The 17,054-nt window shown below is 40.7% G+C and overlaps 1 pseudogene; it reads right to left on the reverse strand.

Annotated features, from left to right (window-relative positions):
- Positions 1-1,393: 1,393 nt before the first annotated feature.
- Positions 1,394-16,597, reverse strand: LOC122084210 (annotated as a pseudogene).
- Between the last annotated feature and the right edge of the window lie 457 nt (positions 16,598-17,054).

A 17,054-nucleotide genomic window follows, 5' to 3' on the forward strand; every position in this document is an offset into this window, starting at 1 on the left:
TGCCCTCAGACCAGACAGTCAATCAATAGTAGAGAAGCACTTAAGTGCCTTGAAAGCTTTCCTTTGCAACAAATTTTAAGTAAATCATCTGAAAAATTACCCTCCCTTTGGCCTAAGTCATTAAGGGCAAAACGTAATTTTAGGTAGGGTTACACCAGCCCAAACCCTAAATTACATTATACAAAATAAACCCTTGGGTAGGATTCAACAAATAAACCTTGAATCATATTCAGGGTCCAATTTTTCCAATACTTGTGAATCCCAATTAATAAGTAACATAGAACATGCATTATAATATTACCATAGCAACCATAATGGCCCTCCAAGTCCCTGACCAATCCGAATCGACTAGCATTGACCTTAACCAAGCCGATGCAAATCAATCTAATTAGATTGATCTGATCCGATTTGACTCAATTAAATCGATCAGATCTGATCCAATTCCTCTCCATATCGGATCGATCAATGCTACGGGAACGTAGATTATAAATTCGTTTTTTATTTTTCTTGTATTTTATTTTATTTTATTTTTTTTGTATTTTTGTGTTTTTTTTTTTTTTTTTTTTTTTGGTATTGTTTCTCAAAAAGTATTCAAAACCTACTTTCTTTCTTTTTATTTTAAGTAATCAATTATGATTGCATTGTCATGCAATCATGCATGCACTAATAGGGACAAAAAAAAAATTTGTTTTAAAATAATCAAAGCTAACCTTTATCCTTTTTTATTTAAATTCAAAGTCGCGGTTTTACCGTATTGTCTAAGCGGCAAGCAGAAACAGCCACAGCCACAGCCGCAGCCGCGGCTGTGCCTAAGACAAGAAACATTGTGCGGCAGAGCTCAGCGGCTACTGATGCCAATGCCGCAAAGGCCGAAGTGCGCATGAAACATGAACAAAAAAAAAAAAAAAAATGAACGAATTCCATGGTGCGGCACGTCCACAATCAAACACAATGAAGTGCAATTCTTAGTGGCAACACGCAATGTAACCATCAACCTTGGCTCTGGTGCCAATGTTAAATGGAAAGTAAACAGGTATCAGGGATTACCTCAGTATAGCTTTCCTCGCAGTGGAATGGATCGGGTTGCACCACGCGTCGAACCACACAAACAGTGACGAACAAAAGGTTGCGGCGATCTTGCTAGGCAATATTCCACCCTCCAAATCCAAGGATTGCAATGAAGTTCTTTGGAGACACACACTCTCAATTGGGAGAGTCATAAGAGAATAGGGAGAAAGAGATTAGGTCAAAACCCTTATTGGCTTTATGGCCAAAACCCTCTTATTTAAAGAGAATTCGCTAGTTAGGGTTCCCAATCCTAGTGGATCTATGATTACCCCAAGTAGGTGACCTACGAAGGAACCCGATTGAAACCTAGTCCAACCCATATTAATTAACAAGGTGAGAAAGGACTTCCTATAGGTCTACCATACTTGGTATTCAAGTATTCATATGTTGGACCTGCACATATATGCAAAGCAATGATTGTTTGCAGAAAGGCAGCAATGTTGGCCATCACCTTCCACCAAAGTAAGGTTACAACAAATAATGGTAATATGCCAATTGTGAACTGAAAGTTCAGCGCCTTTAGCATGTTATTAACAAGAGGTCTTCTTATAGTTTCCTCCGTCTCTGAAGCATTCTTGTATTGTATGAAAAAAAAAAAAAAAAATCCCTAGCTTGAACCTGGAATGGTGTAGTCCCCAGTTGAAGCTTTTATTCCATCTTGAAGTGACAGCACCAGTCCTATAACAATATAAATTAGAGTAAGAACTGTTGAAACTCCAGCGGCCAGAACCTCAATGCTGACAAAGGGGTACGGAAAGAAAAAATGGCGCAAACCAACTCAGAAATAGCAATGCAGTATGGGAGCTTCATGGCATGATCATCCCTGAAGAGAATATAGGCAGCCTTTAGAGCTTGGCTAACCAAAATAACGAATCCAATATTGATCATGAATAGATTTATGTACTGTAATTCCCACGTAAGTTAATAAACTTTCCTGCCATAAATATGGCTAGCAAGGTCCCTATGTCTGATATGTCTCTTTCCATCAAATTCATGGATTTTGGCAAATAGAGCATTAACATGAAGGGATATAGCGGCTGCCAGAATTAACCTATAGTACCACCGATCCATTTCTATCATGTGCAATGATGATGTGACAATTGAACATTGTATATTTAAGAAATAGAGAATGTAATGTTAGTTTTTCCTCTAAATTCTATATGTTCATGCATTCCCTTCGTAATTTGTGCATCCACTTTGTAGTCCATATTTTATATGAAAAAATTACATCCTCTTTGTAGTCTGAAATTTTTTATATGAATTGGTATATATTTAGTGTTGGTATTACTCTCTCTCTCTAACCTGGTAGAACCCCCCCTTAATATGAATCATGTGGCACTTCCTCCCGTGTGTCCATTGGTTTGGCATTACTATATTTTTAGGTATCGGTGGTCTACCCAGACATAATGTTGCTGAGGGGTTGGACGAGACACATTCATTAGCCTGAATGGATTTCAATCATTTTTTTTTACTAAGGAGGAAGTCTATTAACCTATTTATTGTGAATGTGATTATGAGTTGTTGCGATATGGTATTTGCTACTGCTTCTATTTTCTGTTCTGTTTTCCTACTCTGTTATTCTTCTTTTTTCTGTTCTTAATATCAGCTTTGAGTTCTGGTTTGATTGCTGGCTAAAAGTTCTTATTTCCCATAGAATTCCAAAAGTCCTACTCCCAGTTTATTTTCCAAATTCTAAATTTATGAGTTAGTTTTCTGGATTCAGATTTCTGATAATTGTTTGGATTTCAGTTATTTTTAGTCCTAATTATTTATTACATAAAAGAATAAATAATGAATGCTTAAATCTCTGATTTCGATTTATTTGTTCTGGAATTCTGATTCAAGAATCCTACCCCATTAGGATTAACATATATCTTTTAATCTGAACATTGGATTATTCTCATATTTTGATATCTTATTCTCCCATCTAAACTGATGCTTTGAATTCAACATTGCCTGATCAAACTTGCAGATTTTCTGATGTTTAATTTTTTATTTTGTTTTTTAGTTCTGGTTCATAGGTCCTAACCTATAGGTCTGGAAATTCATTGCAAAATATATAAGAGGAGAGAGAGAAGGCTAGGGGACAAAAGGAACATTCCTCGAAGTCGAAGCCCATAACCTTAGAGTTGGAGCATTCCTTCCATACTTCGGGAGATTCAGTGATCCTTTGTATACCATATATTGTTGAAATTTCATGTTTAGGCTATCCAATGTGTGCGTGTGTGTTGAGCTCATTTTATACTCAGAAAATTGGAGATTTACAAAAAAGGGCTCTTGCCCTTTTGGCAATTGGGGGAGATTTTTTTTTTTATAGCTGTTTTCATGCTCTTTTCACACCATCGGACACTACATAGAATAGATTCGTCAATATCTGATGTGCAAACACCATATACCACACATTCAACTGGAAACTCCGTCGATCATTTAGTAGTTGTTGCCAAATGATCATTGGAGGAGTTAAACCAAGGTTTGGCTAGATTAAGGTTTTAGGCCAGATTATGGTTTAGATTGAATTAGGTTAGGATTAGGGTTTGGATTATGGTTTAGGGTTAAGTTATGAATCATTTCCAGAAATACCAAATCCTCCTCTAAAAGAGAGCATAGATCTCGTCCATGCCTTGAATATCATCATTGCCAGGGGAAGGTGACATAATCAGATGTCTATAGAATGCCCCTCTTTCGATGTGGCATGTGCTATAGCTGAAGGGCAAAAAAAGAACTACCACATTTGGTCACCCATAACATGTATTTTCGTCATCTTGTTCAAGGATGACAGAGGTGCAATGCGAAAGGCGGGATAAAAAATAAGTGATAAAAATCGAGCGTAGATACCTAATTTTGTCCCCCTTTGACAATGATGATATATGGACGAAGGCAAAGTAAGTACTCTTGCTCTTGAGGAGGATACAGTTTTCCTGGTAAAAACCTAAAACCCCTTCCAAGTCAACTGATGCTTAGAATTTGGATACCAAATAACTATGCATCAATAAGTGACTATTTTTCACTTTAAGTGATATTCAGTAGTGTGGGGGTGATTGGTGGCGGTTGCCAATATTCATTGGAATCCTAAAACTTTGCTAATACAGAGCAAATTCTCTATTTTCTTGATTTTCGTGAATCCCCAATCCATAAGAAAGATAAAATCCTACATATTTGGATAATACTCATTGATACGATTCCATCGACATCCAATCATATTTTTCACACATCTAAGGTTTTATAAGATGATTCTAACCTAGATCTAAGTTAGATTTAAGGATTGAAAAGCCATCTTACCTTCTTTGCTCAAGAACTCTTCCAAAACCTCAAAATCACCTCTTAACTCAAGAAATCACCAATGCTTCTCAATCTTGTAAACCCTTCTTTAAACCTTCAAAATCAACATATAGACCATCTATTAAACCTTAGATTTATCATCTCAAGTGGGATTTACAAGATCTCAAGGAACTCTACCCAAATCAAGGGTTTCACTTGGGGTTTGGTGAAAGTTTAAGAAGTATAGCTTTCGCTCGCCTCAAATCGTAGATTTCGTGTTGGGGATCACTTTTCCGGTGCCGGAATGAGAAGATCAAACCTCAACGTCGCTTAAAATCATTTCTTCCTCCTCTTTCTTTCCCTTTCTTCTTCTTCATTCTCTTTTCTTCATTTCTTTTCTCTCTCCTCTTTACTCTTCTCACCAACTCTTTAATGCATTAAATGAGAAAATGAGAAACACAATAAGTACTATTTATACTTAGAGAATATCTAGTAACCACATGGGTGGGTCACTCAGGTGGGTGGGTTCGCCCGCCTGTGACCGCCCACTTGTTGGTCAAAACTTAGCCAAACAATTGAGATTTCGATAGAATTCGACTCTCGACATGTATCTCACTCTCGGTACGTATACACTTTAGATATGGCTACATACCAGCATTACTCGTACATGACCTTATGATATGTGCATGTACATGGCTTGGGTACACCTGTCTCCTCTGGAACTGACTCGGACTTATCTGGCCAACCTGTGTTCAAAGTCACCCTTGCCATCATGGTCCATAAGGAACCCACCTTAACCCTCTCCGGTTCAGGTCTTGCATGGTTAAACCGAGTCAACTGTGTAATTAAACCAGGTTTTAAAAGTAGGGTATCACATTTACCCCCCCTTTTAAAAATTTCATCCTCGAAATTGGCGTACCTGGTTGTTCGAAAAGATGAGGGTAATTGGCTTGGATTTCATCTTCTTTCTCCCACGATGCTTCTTCAAGTGAATGATTAGCCCATCACACCTTTACGAAGGGAATGGAGCGATTGCGAATGGTTTTCACTTTTCGGTCTAAGATTTCAAATGGTTGTTCTCTATAGGTCATATCAGCTTCTAAATATTCTGGTTCCACGGGTAACACATGCGATGGATCGTGAACGTATCGCTTTAGCATGGATACATGGAATACATTATGAACATTTCTGAGCGAAGGTGGAAGAGCAATCATGTAGGGTACTGAGCCAACTCGAGTCAAAATCTCAAATGGGCCAATGTATCTCAAGCTCAACTTACCCCTTCTTTGGAATCTATGCAACCCTTTAGTAGGAGAAATCTTGAGAAACACCTTTTCTCCTGCTTGAAAATCAAAGTCTTTCCTACGGCTGTTTGCATAGCTCTTTTGATGTGACTGAGCTACTTTAATCCTTTCTCGAATAATATCGACCTTGTCACATGTCATGTATATCATTTCGGGTCCTAACATTCGGCGTTTGCCTACCTCATTCCAATACAGAGGAGTTCTACACTTCCTACCATATAATGCCTCATATGGAGCCATCCCAATTGTAGCTTGATAACTGTTGTTATAAGCAAACTCCATAAAGGGTATATATTCTTCCCAACTACCACACATTTCTATTGCACATGCCCTTAGGTGTGCGTGGTAGTCCGGTGACAAAGTCCATCGTAATCCTATCCCACTTCCAGTCTGGCATTGGGAGTGACTGAAGAGTACCATAAGGTCGATGCCTCTCAGCTTTTACTTTTTGGCATATAAGGCAAGTCACCACATATAGGGCTATTATGGTTTTCATGCTTAGCCACCAGTAGTTTTGTCTGAGGTCCTTATACATCTTTGTACTTCCTGGGTGGAGTGAATACTCAGAGCTATGTGCTTCCTGCACTATCTTGTCTTGTATCTCCAAATCATCAAGCACACACAACCTACCTCGAAACAATAATGCCCCGTCACTGGCTAAAACAAAGTCAGGGTTATTCATTGTTTGCTCTTGAATCTTAATTCTGATCCGTTGCAACTCAAGATCCAAAGGTTGTTTTATTATCGCCTCTTGCCTAATAGACGAGTGCACCTGTAGAGCTGCCAAGGATACAGTTAACCATTTAATGTCTGGTTGATGTTCAACCTCTTGTACGAGTTGCGAGCTGACTGCTAAGTATGAGAATGATATAGTTTGTGCCTTTCGACTCAACGCATCTGCCACTACATTAGCCTTGCCAGGATGATACTGAATGTCACAGTCATAGTCCTTCATGAGCTCGAGCCATCTCCTCTGTCTCATATTCAAATCTCTTAGGGTGAAAAAGTACTTAAGGCTTTTGTGATCACTATATATCTCGCACTTCTCCCCATACAAATAATGTTGCCAAATCTTTAGGGCAAAAATGACTGCTGCTAGTTCCAAGTCATGAGTGGGGTAGTTATTCTCATATTCCTTTAGTTGTTGGGATGCATATGCTATCACCTAACCACGTTGCATGAGAACATAACCCAACCCGACCTTAGAAGCATCAGTGTAGACTGTCATTCCATCTGTGCCTTCAGGGATGGTCAACACAGGGGCCAACACCAACCGTTTCTTCAATTCTTGAAAACTTTTCTCACAATCCTCTATCCATTCAAATTTTACACCCTTTTTGGTTAACTTAGTCATTGGTGCCGAAATCCGAATAAAATTCTCAATAAAGCGCCGGTAGTACCCAGCTAAACCCAATAAACTTCTAATTTCTGTAACGTTCTTAGGGCTTTCCCACTCTATTACTTCTTTCACCTTATCAGGATCCACCTCGATTCCGTCCTTAGACACTACGTGTCCCAGGAATCCAACTTGCTCAAGCCAAAATTCACATTTACTGTATTTGGCAAACAATTGCTGTTCTCTCAGCCCCTGTAATACCATCCTCAGGTGTTGAGTGTGTTTCTCTTCTGTCTTAGAGTAGATCAAGATTTCATCAATAAAAATAATTACCCATTTATCAAGGACATCGTGAAATACTCAATTCATTAAATCCATAAATGCTGCCAGTGCATTGGTTAACCCAAAAGATAACACTAGGAACTCATAGTGACCATACCGAGTCCTAAAAGCTGTCTTGGGTATGTCACTACTCTTTATCCTGAGTTGATAATAGTCTGATCTAAGGTCTATCTTTGAAAATACCTTTGCACCTTGTAGTTGGTCAAACAAATCATCAATGCGTGGCAATGGATACCGGTTCTTAATGGTTAGCTTATTCAATTCCCGGTAATCGATGCACATACGCAAGCTGCCATCCTTCTTCTTAACATACAATACTGGGGCACCCCAAGGTGAGACACTCGGGCGAATAAACCCCTTCTCCAATAATTCTTGCAACTGCGTCTGTAACTCCCTCAATTCGGCTGGTGCCATCCTGTATGGAGCTTTAGACACTGGAGCTATTTCAGGAATCAAGTCTATGGCAAATTCCAACTCTTTATCAGGCGGTACCTGCATCAGATCATCTGGAAAGATGTCGAAAAATTCTTTAACCACCTCTACCTCTTCTAGAGGTGTAACCTTTGCATCAATATCAAGTACCGATGCCAAGTAACCCAGACATCCACTTTCCAACAACTTTACCACTTGAAGAGTGGAGATGAGGACCTTTCTAGCCCATTTTATTTTATCTGCTTGGTATACCAGTTCTTTCCCTTCATCATTTGTCACCCTGATTAATTTTTTGGCACACATCACATTTGCTCGATGGGTCGACAACCAATCCATGCCCACTATAACGGTAAAAATTCTGTATGTTGAATTTGATGAGTTGTGCATTCAATTTATTTCCACTGATTTCAAATGGGCATGGCCCATACACCTCCTTCAACTGTGTAACTTTGCCTGTAGGTATACTAACAATCATCTCATGATCTAGTGTCTTGGGTGACATACCAAGTTTCTCAGTAAATCTCTTAGATATGAACGAATGTGTAGCTCCTGAATCAAACAAGACATAAGCTGGTATACCCGATATAGGTAGAACACCTAGTGCAACAATGCATATAAGTATAATAGGTCATCAAAATTTAGCATAAGGAAAATCTTAAATTAAAATGTACCTACTACCACTTCTGTGCTGGCCTCAGCTTCCTCAGCTGATAAGGCATACAATCTTCCTTGCGGTTGATTCCCCCGAGTTAGGGGAGGTCTGTACACAAAGGGCTGACCGGATGGTAAGGCTGGTCTGACTCGACAGTCTTTAGCAAAATGCCCATAAGAGTGGCAATTAAAGCAACGAATCTGTGATGCCGCAACTGGGGTAGGGCCCCTTTGCACTTGACCTAATGTAGATGGGGGACGGGGTGGCCTTGTGATTGTAGGTACCGTACTAGTGTTTAGGCGAAAAGATGTAAAGCCCGGACCACCAACTGATCGAGGAAGGTAGCCAGATGGCTTATAGGGTTGTCTATATGTAGGCCCAGAACTATACGACCCACAGTATACCTTGGATGAGTTGCCCATGTCCGAAAATGGATTAGTCCTCTTCCACAATCCAAGTGTGAGGGATTGTTCTCCCTTCTGCTTATCTTCCATGGTTTTAGTATTTTGCACAATCTGGCCATAATCTGTCAAATCTAAGACCTCGAGCACTGATCCAATAGATGCCTTTAATCCTTTCAGAAACATTGCAGCCTTTTCCTCCGCTGACCTCATATGTCTAGGGGAAAAATGGAATAAGCTTTCAAACTGCTGTTGATACTCAAGGATAGCCTTATTCCCTTGAGTCAAGGCCATGAGTTCCATCTCTTTACAGTCTCTGAAGCTATGAGGGTAATGGTTTGCTAAAAATAACTCCTTGAACTGCTCCCATGTGGGTTCCGGATGTGCAGCCAACAATATAGGCTTAGAGGCTTGCCACCAAGAGTTGGCTTCATTCTTGAGTTGCAGCCCTGCACAAATAAGCTTCTGTGCCTCAGTGCACTCAATTACCTCAAATATATTTTTCAGTTCTTAGATCCACTGGTCCGGCTCTAGAGGATCACTCCCCACCTTAGAGAATACAGGTGACAAGTTCCTCTTGAAAGATTCCACTACCCTTGTCGTATTATTCATCGATGGGTAATTGGGTCCATATACCAGATAGTAAGGGTACGGAGGGGGCACCACATACGGAGGAGTGCTGAGTGGCGGAATTAGAGCTGTACCTCTGGCTTGTGGTCCCATACCAGACCCTATAGGTGGGCCTTGTGGAGTAATTATCTGAGGATGTTGACCGGATTGAGGAAGGTCTAACTGTTACTGTATAGCAGCCATAAATGCCTGCTGCTGCTGGAGCATTTGTTGCTGGAAGGCTTGTTGTGACTGATGAACTATGGTCGCAACATCACTCGGGGTGATGACAGGTGGAGGATCCAAAAGTGTGGTCAAAGGTGGGTCCCTTTGTGCCACACCCTGGTCAATGGTTTCTTGAGGTTGTGAAAGTGGGGTTTGCCCCACAGAATGAGACCTTCAAGGATTTGGTGGTCGACCGATAGGACGAGGAGCACGTGAGGTACCTCGTGCATTGCTACCAAATCTAGTGCGTACCATCGTGCCCTTGCACCTGGAATATACCATACACAAAACATTGGTTAAGTACCTTAGAATTTATATAAGCACATAATCATATACCAACACATGGGGTATTGCAGTGTATGATGCCTTGCATCTAGCCACAGCTTAGCCTCGAAAGTACTGTGCTAGCGCTTCGACAAGTAGGACGATGGTCCCGCTCGATTTTCTTTTTTTTTTTTTTGTTTCTTTCCATAGAATAATCATTCCATGAGAACATGATGCTTCCTTTGTGACTCATTCATAGTTTTGGGCTTTACCACCCAATCTATGAGAGAAAATCCCAAATCGTGCCCTAATTTCTCCAAATTTGGGGTTTTCTTCTATCTCTACTCTTTTCTCCCCAACTAACAACTCAAATGAGATTTATTATCCTTGATTTGCACTTACAATGTTGGAAAGATCATGGAAACTTGTATATGCTTGCAAATTTTATCTCTTTTCCATGAAAATCCATCTCTTTTGTGTTAGGTTTCTTGAAAAAAAAAAATTATGGGGTTTCTATGATTCTCTTCACTTTATTCCATACTTGTGAACAACTTTGAATCTCTCTCATTCCTTGCACCTCAATATCATAATAGGAAATTTTTTTTTTTTTTTTTTTTTTTTTTTTGCATATTCTTGGTTGTATAATGATTGGTATTACTATCATTGACATGTAAGCTTCAAGTTCTACACTTTTATGGGATTTTCATTCTCTTGGATTGAACTTGCACATTGAAATTGGGGCTTTCCATCATTTGACACCAATTAACCCATTTGAGGAAATTCTTATGAGGCTCTCCATCACTTCTCACTTGCCATGCTTTATATTCCTTTGTTACTTTTCTATTTTGCAACATGCTAGTGGATGTCATGTTTTGGGGGTTTCCTCCTATTCACTTCTCCATGGCTTAACCACCCCTCTTTTTATAATGATCCACATTATGTATTTAGGTGCATTTACATGTGCTCGCTCACCCACCTATTTACTTCCTTTGTTATGCAACATCCTTACTTATCATTATTTCTTCTCTTTACTTATTAGGATGTCTTCTCGCAAGGGCAAGGTACCTGCATCTTCTTCCAATAGACGTAGAGCCACAACTTCAAAACGGAAGGGTGTAGGGACTAGTTCCCCAACCCTTTGCACAAGGCAACAAGGACATGCCCCCATAGATCCTCTAGACTATGATGAGGGACTCTTCCGGAGTTTGAGGGCAGAAACTAATTGGCAAACCTTTCTAAAGAAGTCTGTGATGATGGAGAAAATCGTGGTAACTTGTGATTTCAACAAGATTCAACTACAAGAGAGGTTTACTGCATTGGGTTGGCAGTCCATCCTTAACATTGACCGCCTATGCTATGAACACCTGGTTCGAAGATTTTACTGTAATTTGGAGGTCTCTTACCAGTATGGGGAGTACTCAGTCACCAGCATGGTGAAGGGGGTGAACATTCGTTTGACTGTGGACACTCTTGCTAGTATTTTAGATATTTCATCAATTGGGCCTTAATTCTATAGCCCCCCAAGGAGTAAGCCCGTGGGCCCATCCTTAAGTTCAGAGATGCAGGACCACATTTACAAGACCATTAGTGGCAGCAAGGTGCGTCCGAATTTCAAGACGACATTTCACCTGGAGGCTCGTGTATTTTCTCACTTAGTTCAGTTTAATTTGTTCCCTAAAGGAGGTCATAGGAACCAAGTAAGCTTCATGGCAGCCTACATAGCCTTCTGCATCCACAAGGCCTTGGAGGGAGGTGCTGAGCATTTATGCTTGCCCTACGTTATACTTAAGACTATAGAGCAACATGCCACACATCCTGAGGACAGAGGTTTCCCATATGGTAGGACCCTCACCAGGGTTTTTAAGTTCTTTGGGGTGGATTTTAGTGGTGAGTAGGGAAAGATCTCAACAGACAAATTTAACAGGGAAAACCTACGTAGGATGGGTCTCCAAGCTCTTATGGATGTGCCTCAGAGGGTAAGAGCTCAAGGAGGCAGGGAAAGGGGGAATATCCACATGGAGGATGTCCACATGGAGGAAGAGGAAAATAGTGAGGAGGATGAGGATTATGTTCCTTAATTCGAGGAGGAGGATTTTCTGGATGAGGATATCCTCGAGGAGGAGCCTTTTGATTTGAGAGATGTTGATCCTAACTTTGCTAGGGCTGCAGACACACAGCATAGGCCCCACCACCTGAGAGTGGCGCATTTGACTTTGAGAGTATGATGACTAGTATGAGGGCCTTGAAAGATGGGCAAGATCAACTTCTGAGAAGACTAGATGAGAGTGCTACTAGAGAGGAAAATATCTTAGAAAGGTAAGCTACATTAGAGAATTCCTTCCTAAGATTGAGCGAGGATTTGGACACAACGGTCAACGCTATTTCAGTGGATTTTACCCGACTCCGGAGAGATGTACAACTAGTGAATTCAAGGTTTGATTACTATGACCGTCGGCTCAAAGTTAGATTGAGGCCTAGGAGGGATGGAGTAGTAGAGCTAGACGATGAAGAGGGTCTCTGAGGACATAGCTTGCCTATCCTAATCAGCTTTTTACTTTTCTTTATGTTGTTTATGTGTTTATGGTGGACTATATATTTTTTTTTGTGCTTTTCTCTGTAATTGGACTTGCTAGTATGGTGTTATGATGTTGTTGGTGACTTGTGGTTAGTTTTGTCTGCTTGATAAACTTATTGTAATTTGGTTGTAACAACGTTAGTTAGGCTTTATCGATTATGCTTATTCATATATATATGTTGTCTATCAGGTGCTTATATTCGAAAATTTTGGGAAATCTTGTTTAGCGTTGTTATGCTGCCAAAATTTCGTTAAATCCGTACTCGATCGGTTATGAAATCAAATAACTAGTCTTTTATTTATTCCAAGCAAGCTTTCTCTAATGCATGCCATGAAATGCAATAATTAAATGCAACCATTTTTTTTTTTTTTTTTGCTTTTAATTCTTCAAAGTTTTTACATTTACCCAACCCCATTTCATATTATAGACTCTATGGGGTCTAAATGGTATGCTGTAAGTGGATAGAGCATCACACTCTGATATCACCGTTGTCACACCCCGTTCACACAGAACTGGATCGGTGATCGAGTTAACTCCGGTTAATCCAAACCTGCCAGGATCATCTGATACAGTACCCCACCACAGCATACCCACATCTAAGATAAGTGTTCAAAAGTTCAACGGAAGACTTAAATTACTTGTAAATATCCTCAGTATACTTGATACCCAAATTGTAGTATATAGCTAAGTACATGTGGGCCCGCAGGCATGATATTTACACTCAAAGAATAACAATTTACGTATCAAATACACAAAAGGGGGAGGTCATCAAAAGAATAAAAAAGTAAAATCCTGTACGGTGTCATTACTGTGGTCTCGCAGCACAGCCCTCACGCATACAATCAGCACCGTGCTCATACTCCTCAGGGACCCACCAATCCTCATCAGGAAACTCAACTGTGGGGCCCGAATCCTGATCTTTAGGTGGGTGACCTGCAAAATCATCTAAAAGAGGTGCTCACGTGGGATGAGCTCACTAGCTCAATAAGTGAAAAGAAAGACCACACAACAATCACATCTATATGCACTATATGATATGCAATTCATTTTAAATCTTATCCACCTAAATAACATTACTAAGTCTTTGGTTATGTGCTACTTATAACCACAGTGCGGTATGCCCTGGGTACGAGCCACGAACTCCATCCCGTGATACGCCCATAGGGTTGTCGGAGAAGGCCCACCGTGAGTACTTAGAAAAGTAAAGTATGCCGACTACCGGCTCTCAACATAAAAGTAAATGACAGAAAAGTAAAGGTGCTGACCCCAGTAATTAAAAGCAGTATGATTGGCCCTCTTAAATATACCACTGAGGTTGCCGACTATCCTAATGACCAGCCGGGCATATGTCTAACCGCCATAGTGACCCGACAACCACGGCCACTGCTTTCCCCCAAGTGATAACCCAACACCTCAACCCCTATTGGGAGGGTCATAGTACGGGGAATGATAATCCTAAACCACAGGCACCTATATGACAAAATATGATTGTATAGTGCCACCGCGTTCCATACCACGGGCTACCAATGCACTCATTTCCAAGCCGACTATGGCGTCTAGTCTAATAATGCATCATGCACAGTAATCCAACCATTCATCACATAAGCACATCAATCATTTAGCATTGATAATGTAAAACACAATACACATATCATAAATCATTTGTTTAGAATGCACAAGCAATGCGTGCAAACGGCATACAAGGATGACTAATCTATACATAATTTGCATGATGACATGGCTAGTCTAGATACAATTTAATGATGCAAAAACAAGCCTAAAATAAAGTCAAATGTCCTCTCCCCACTTACTTGTTGGGTACAAAAGCTCACGTTCGGTACGGGTGAGATCCGGCGTAAGAAACGTAAATTCTAGTGGAACCTATCATAAGCAAATGGGGTTAGCATTTCACCACCTTGGGGTCAAAACTAACGATATTTGATGTTTAAATCATGTTTAAAATCATAAAAAAGGGTTACCCGTCCGTTTTAGGCCCATTCGGGCTCAAAAATCCAACTGGGGGGCCAATAGGTGGACCAGACAGCCCACCTGTCTTCGCCACCAATCTTCATAGGCAGGCCGGATAGCCCACCGGTCTTCGCCCACCGGTGGGAACTGAGGTGCTGCCCCCTCAGGCGGGTGCCCTCAGGCCGTAGGTCTTCGCTGGTCGGTCTTCGCCCATTTGTGGGGGCGAAAATTTGCTTTCTTCTTGGAAACATTCCTCAACCTTGGAAAAACCAAATGGGGTTGTTCCAATCATATTTTCCACACATCTAAGGTCTTATAAGATGATTCTAACCTAGATCTAAATTAGATTTAAGAATTGAAAAGCCATCTTACCTTCTTTGCTCAAGAACTCTTCCAAAACCTCAAAATCACCTCTTAACTCAAGAAATCACCAATGCTTCTCAATCTTTTAAACCCTTCTTTAAAATTTCAAAATCAACACATAGACCATTTATTAAACCTTATATTCATCATCTCAAGTGGGATTTAAAAGATCTCAAGGAACTCTACCCAAATCAAGGGTTTCACTTGGGGTTTGGTGAAAGTTTAAGAAGTATAGCTTTCGCTCACCTCAAATCATAGATCTCATGCTGGGGATCACTTTTCGGTGCCAGAATGAGAAGATCAAACCTCAGCATCGCTTAAAATCATTTATTCCTCCTCTTTCTTTCCCTTTCTTCTTTTTCGTTCTCTTTTCTTCCTTTCTTTTCTCTCTCCCCTTTACTCTTCTCACCAACTCTTTAATGCATTAAATGAGAAAAGGAGAAACACAATAAGTACTATTTATACTTAGAGAATATCTAGTAACCACATGGGTGGGTCACTCAGGTGGACGGGTTCGCCCGCTTGTGACCGCCCACCTGTTGGTCAAAACTTAGCCAAACAATTGAGATTTCGATGGAATTCGACTCTCGGCATGTATCTCACTCTCGGTATGAGATATATAATACGTATACACTTTAAGATATGACTACATACCAGCATTACTCAGACTTATGATACATGCATGTACATGGCTTGGGTACACCCGTCTCCTCTGGCACTGACTCGGACTCGTCTGGCCAACCTGTGTTCAAAGTCACCCTTGCCATCATGGTCCATAAGGAACTCACCTTAACCCTCTCTAGTTCGGGTCCTGCATGGTTAAACCGAGTCAACCGTGTAATTAAACCAAGTTTTAAAAGTAGGGTATCACAGGTGCCCCTATCGGCACTGGCAACTCCATCCTCCTTAGATTTTCTTTAGTAAATCTATCCCTTGGGCACTTCCCTTCCTCACCTGTCAAATCCACTTGGAAGCACTCAAAGATTTTGGTGAGTGACCTCCCATAAGGAAAATCGGAGTCTTTAGGACGAGCAGTGTAATATTCTATGGTTTTCATCATGACATATGAGAGGCAAAGTTGGGAAGCACCCTCTTCTAGGGCCACAGAGATGCAATATGCAAGGTAAGCTATTATGAAGCTTACCTGGTTCCTATGACCTACCCTGGGAAGCAAGTTGAACTGAGTCAGTCGTGCAAAAACTTGGGCGGCTGCATTATAGGCAATCTCAGACAATGGGCACTCCTTCCGTCCACAAATGGTCTCAAAGATAGTCTCCTACATCCTCAGGCTCAAATTCGGAACCACGGCCTTAAACCTTGGAGGTTGTAAAAATAGCACCCTCGGCCGAGACACCTAAAATGGCTGCTAGAAAATCCACAGTCAGAACGATATCTACCCCCTTTACTAGACTGATAAGGGAGTACTGCCCATCCCTATAGGAAGCCTCTAGGTTGCAGTAGAAGTACTGGATAGGACCCTTATAGCATGGACTATCAGGGTAGAGTATGGGTTCCCAACCCAAAGCCATGAACCTCTCCAACATCTAGTAATCCACAAAGTCTTCGCTTACTATCGTCTTCTCCATCATAAATAGCTTCTTGGAGAAGATGGACCAGGCAACGGCTGCCTTAGTATTGTCAAAGAGGCTCTCATCATAGTTACTTGGATCAGTAGGGGCCTCCCTCTCGGGCCGGGCCCATGATGAAGAAGAGCTAGGAGTAGCATTCCTCCCCTTGGAGGTGGTCGTCTTCCTCCTTTTGGGGGAAGAGGCAGTCTCCTTGCCTTTTCTAGATGGCATCCTGACAACACAAAACAGAGATGTGTAAGTGAAAGAATGGAGAATATGAAAAGAATGTGATAGTAGTATCTTAAAAAAAGGGGGGGGGGTGAGATGATTTCTATGAGAATGACATGGAATGAGCAATGCTAAAATACGATGATGCTAAGTGATGAAATTGAGATGAGTAAAGAAATGTATGCAAGGATAAGTGAGTCTTGGGTGTCTATTGAAAACCTAGAAATGAAGCATATGGATGCAAGAACCTACTTATTACCCAAATGCAATTAGATGGGGAGTGATAAATGCAATTATGGAAATGATTACCATTAAATCAAGGAAAAAGGGATGGAAATCCCTAAACCTTTGATTGGAGACAATGGAGTTGTGCATGACTAAAAGTGAGATAATCATGAAGGGAAATAACTATCCCTAAAATAAAATTATTCAAATTACTTTGCAAATCATGATAGAGGAT

Source organism: Macadamia integrifolia, chromosome 7 (genome assembly GCF_013358625.1).
Source record: "Macadamia integrifolia cultivar HAES 741 chromosome 7, SCU_Mint_v3, whole genome shotgun sequence".
Classification (NCBI taxonomy): domain Eukaryota; kingdom Viridiplantae; phylum Streptophyta; class Magnoliopsida; order Proteales; family Proteaceae; genus Macadamia; species Macadamia integrifolia.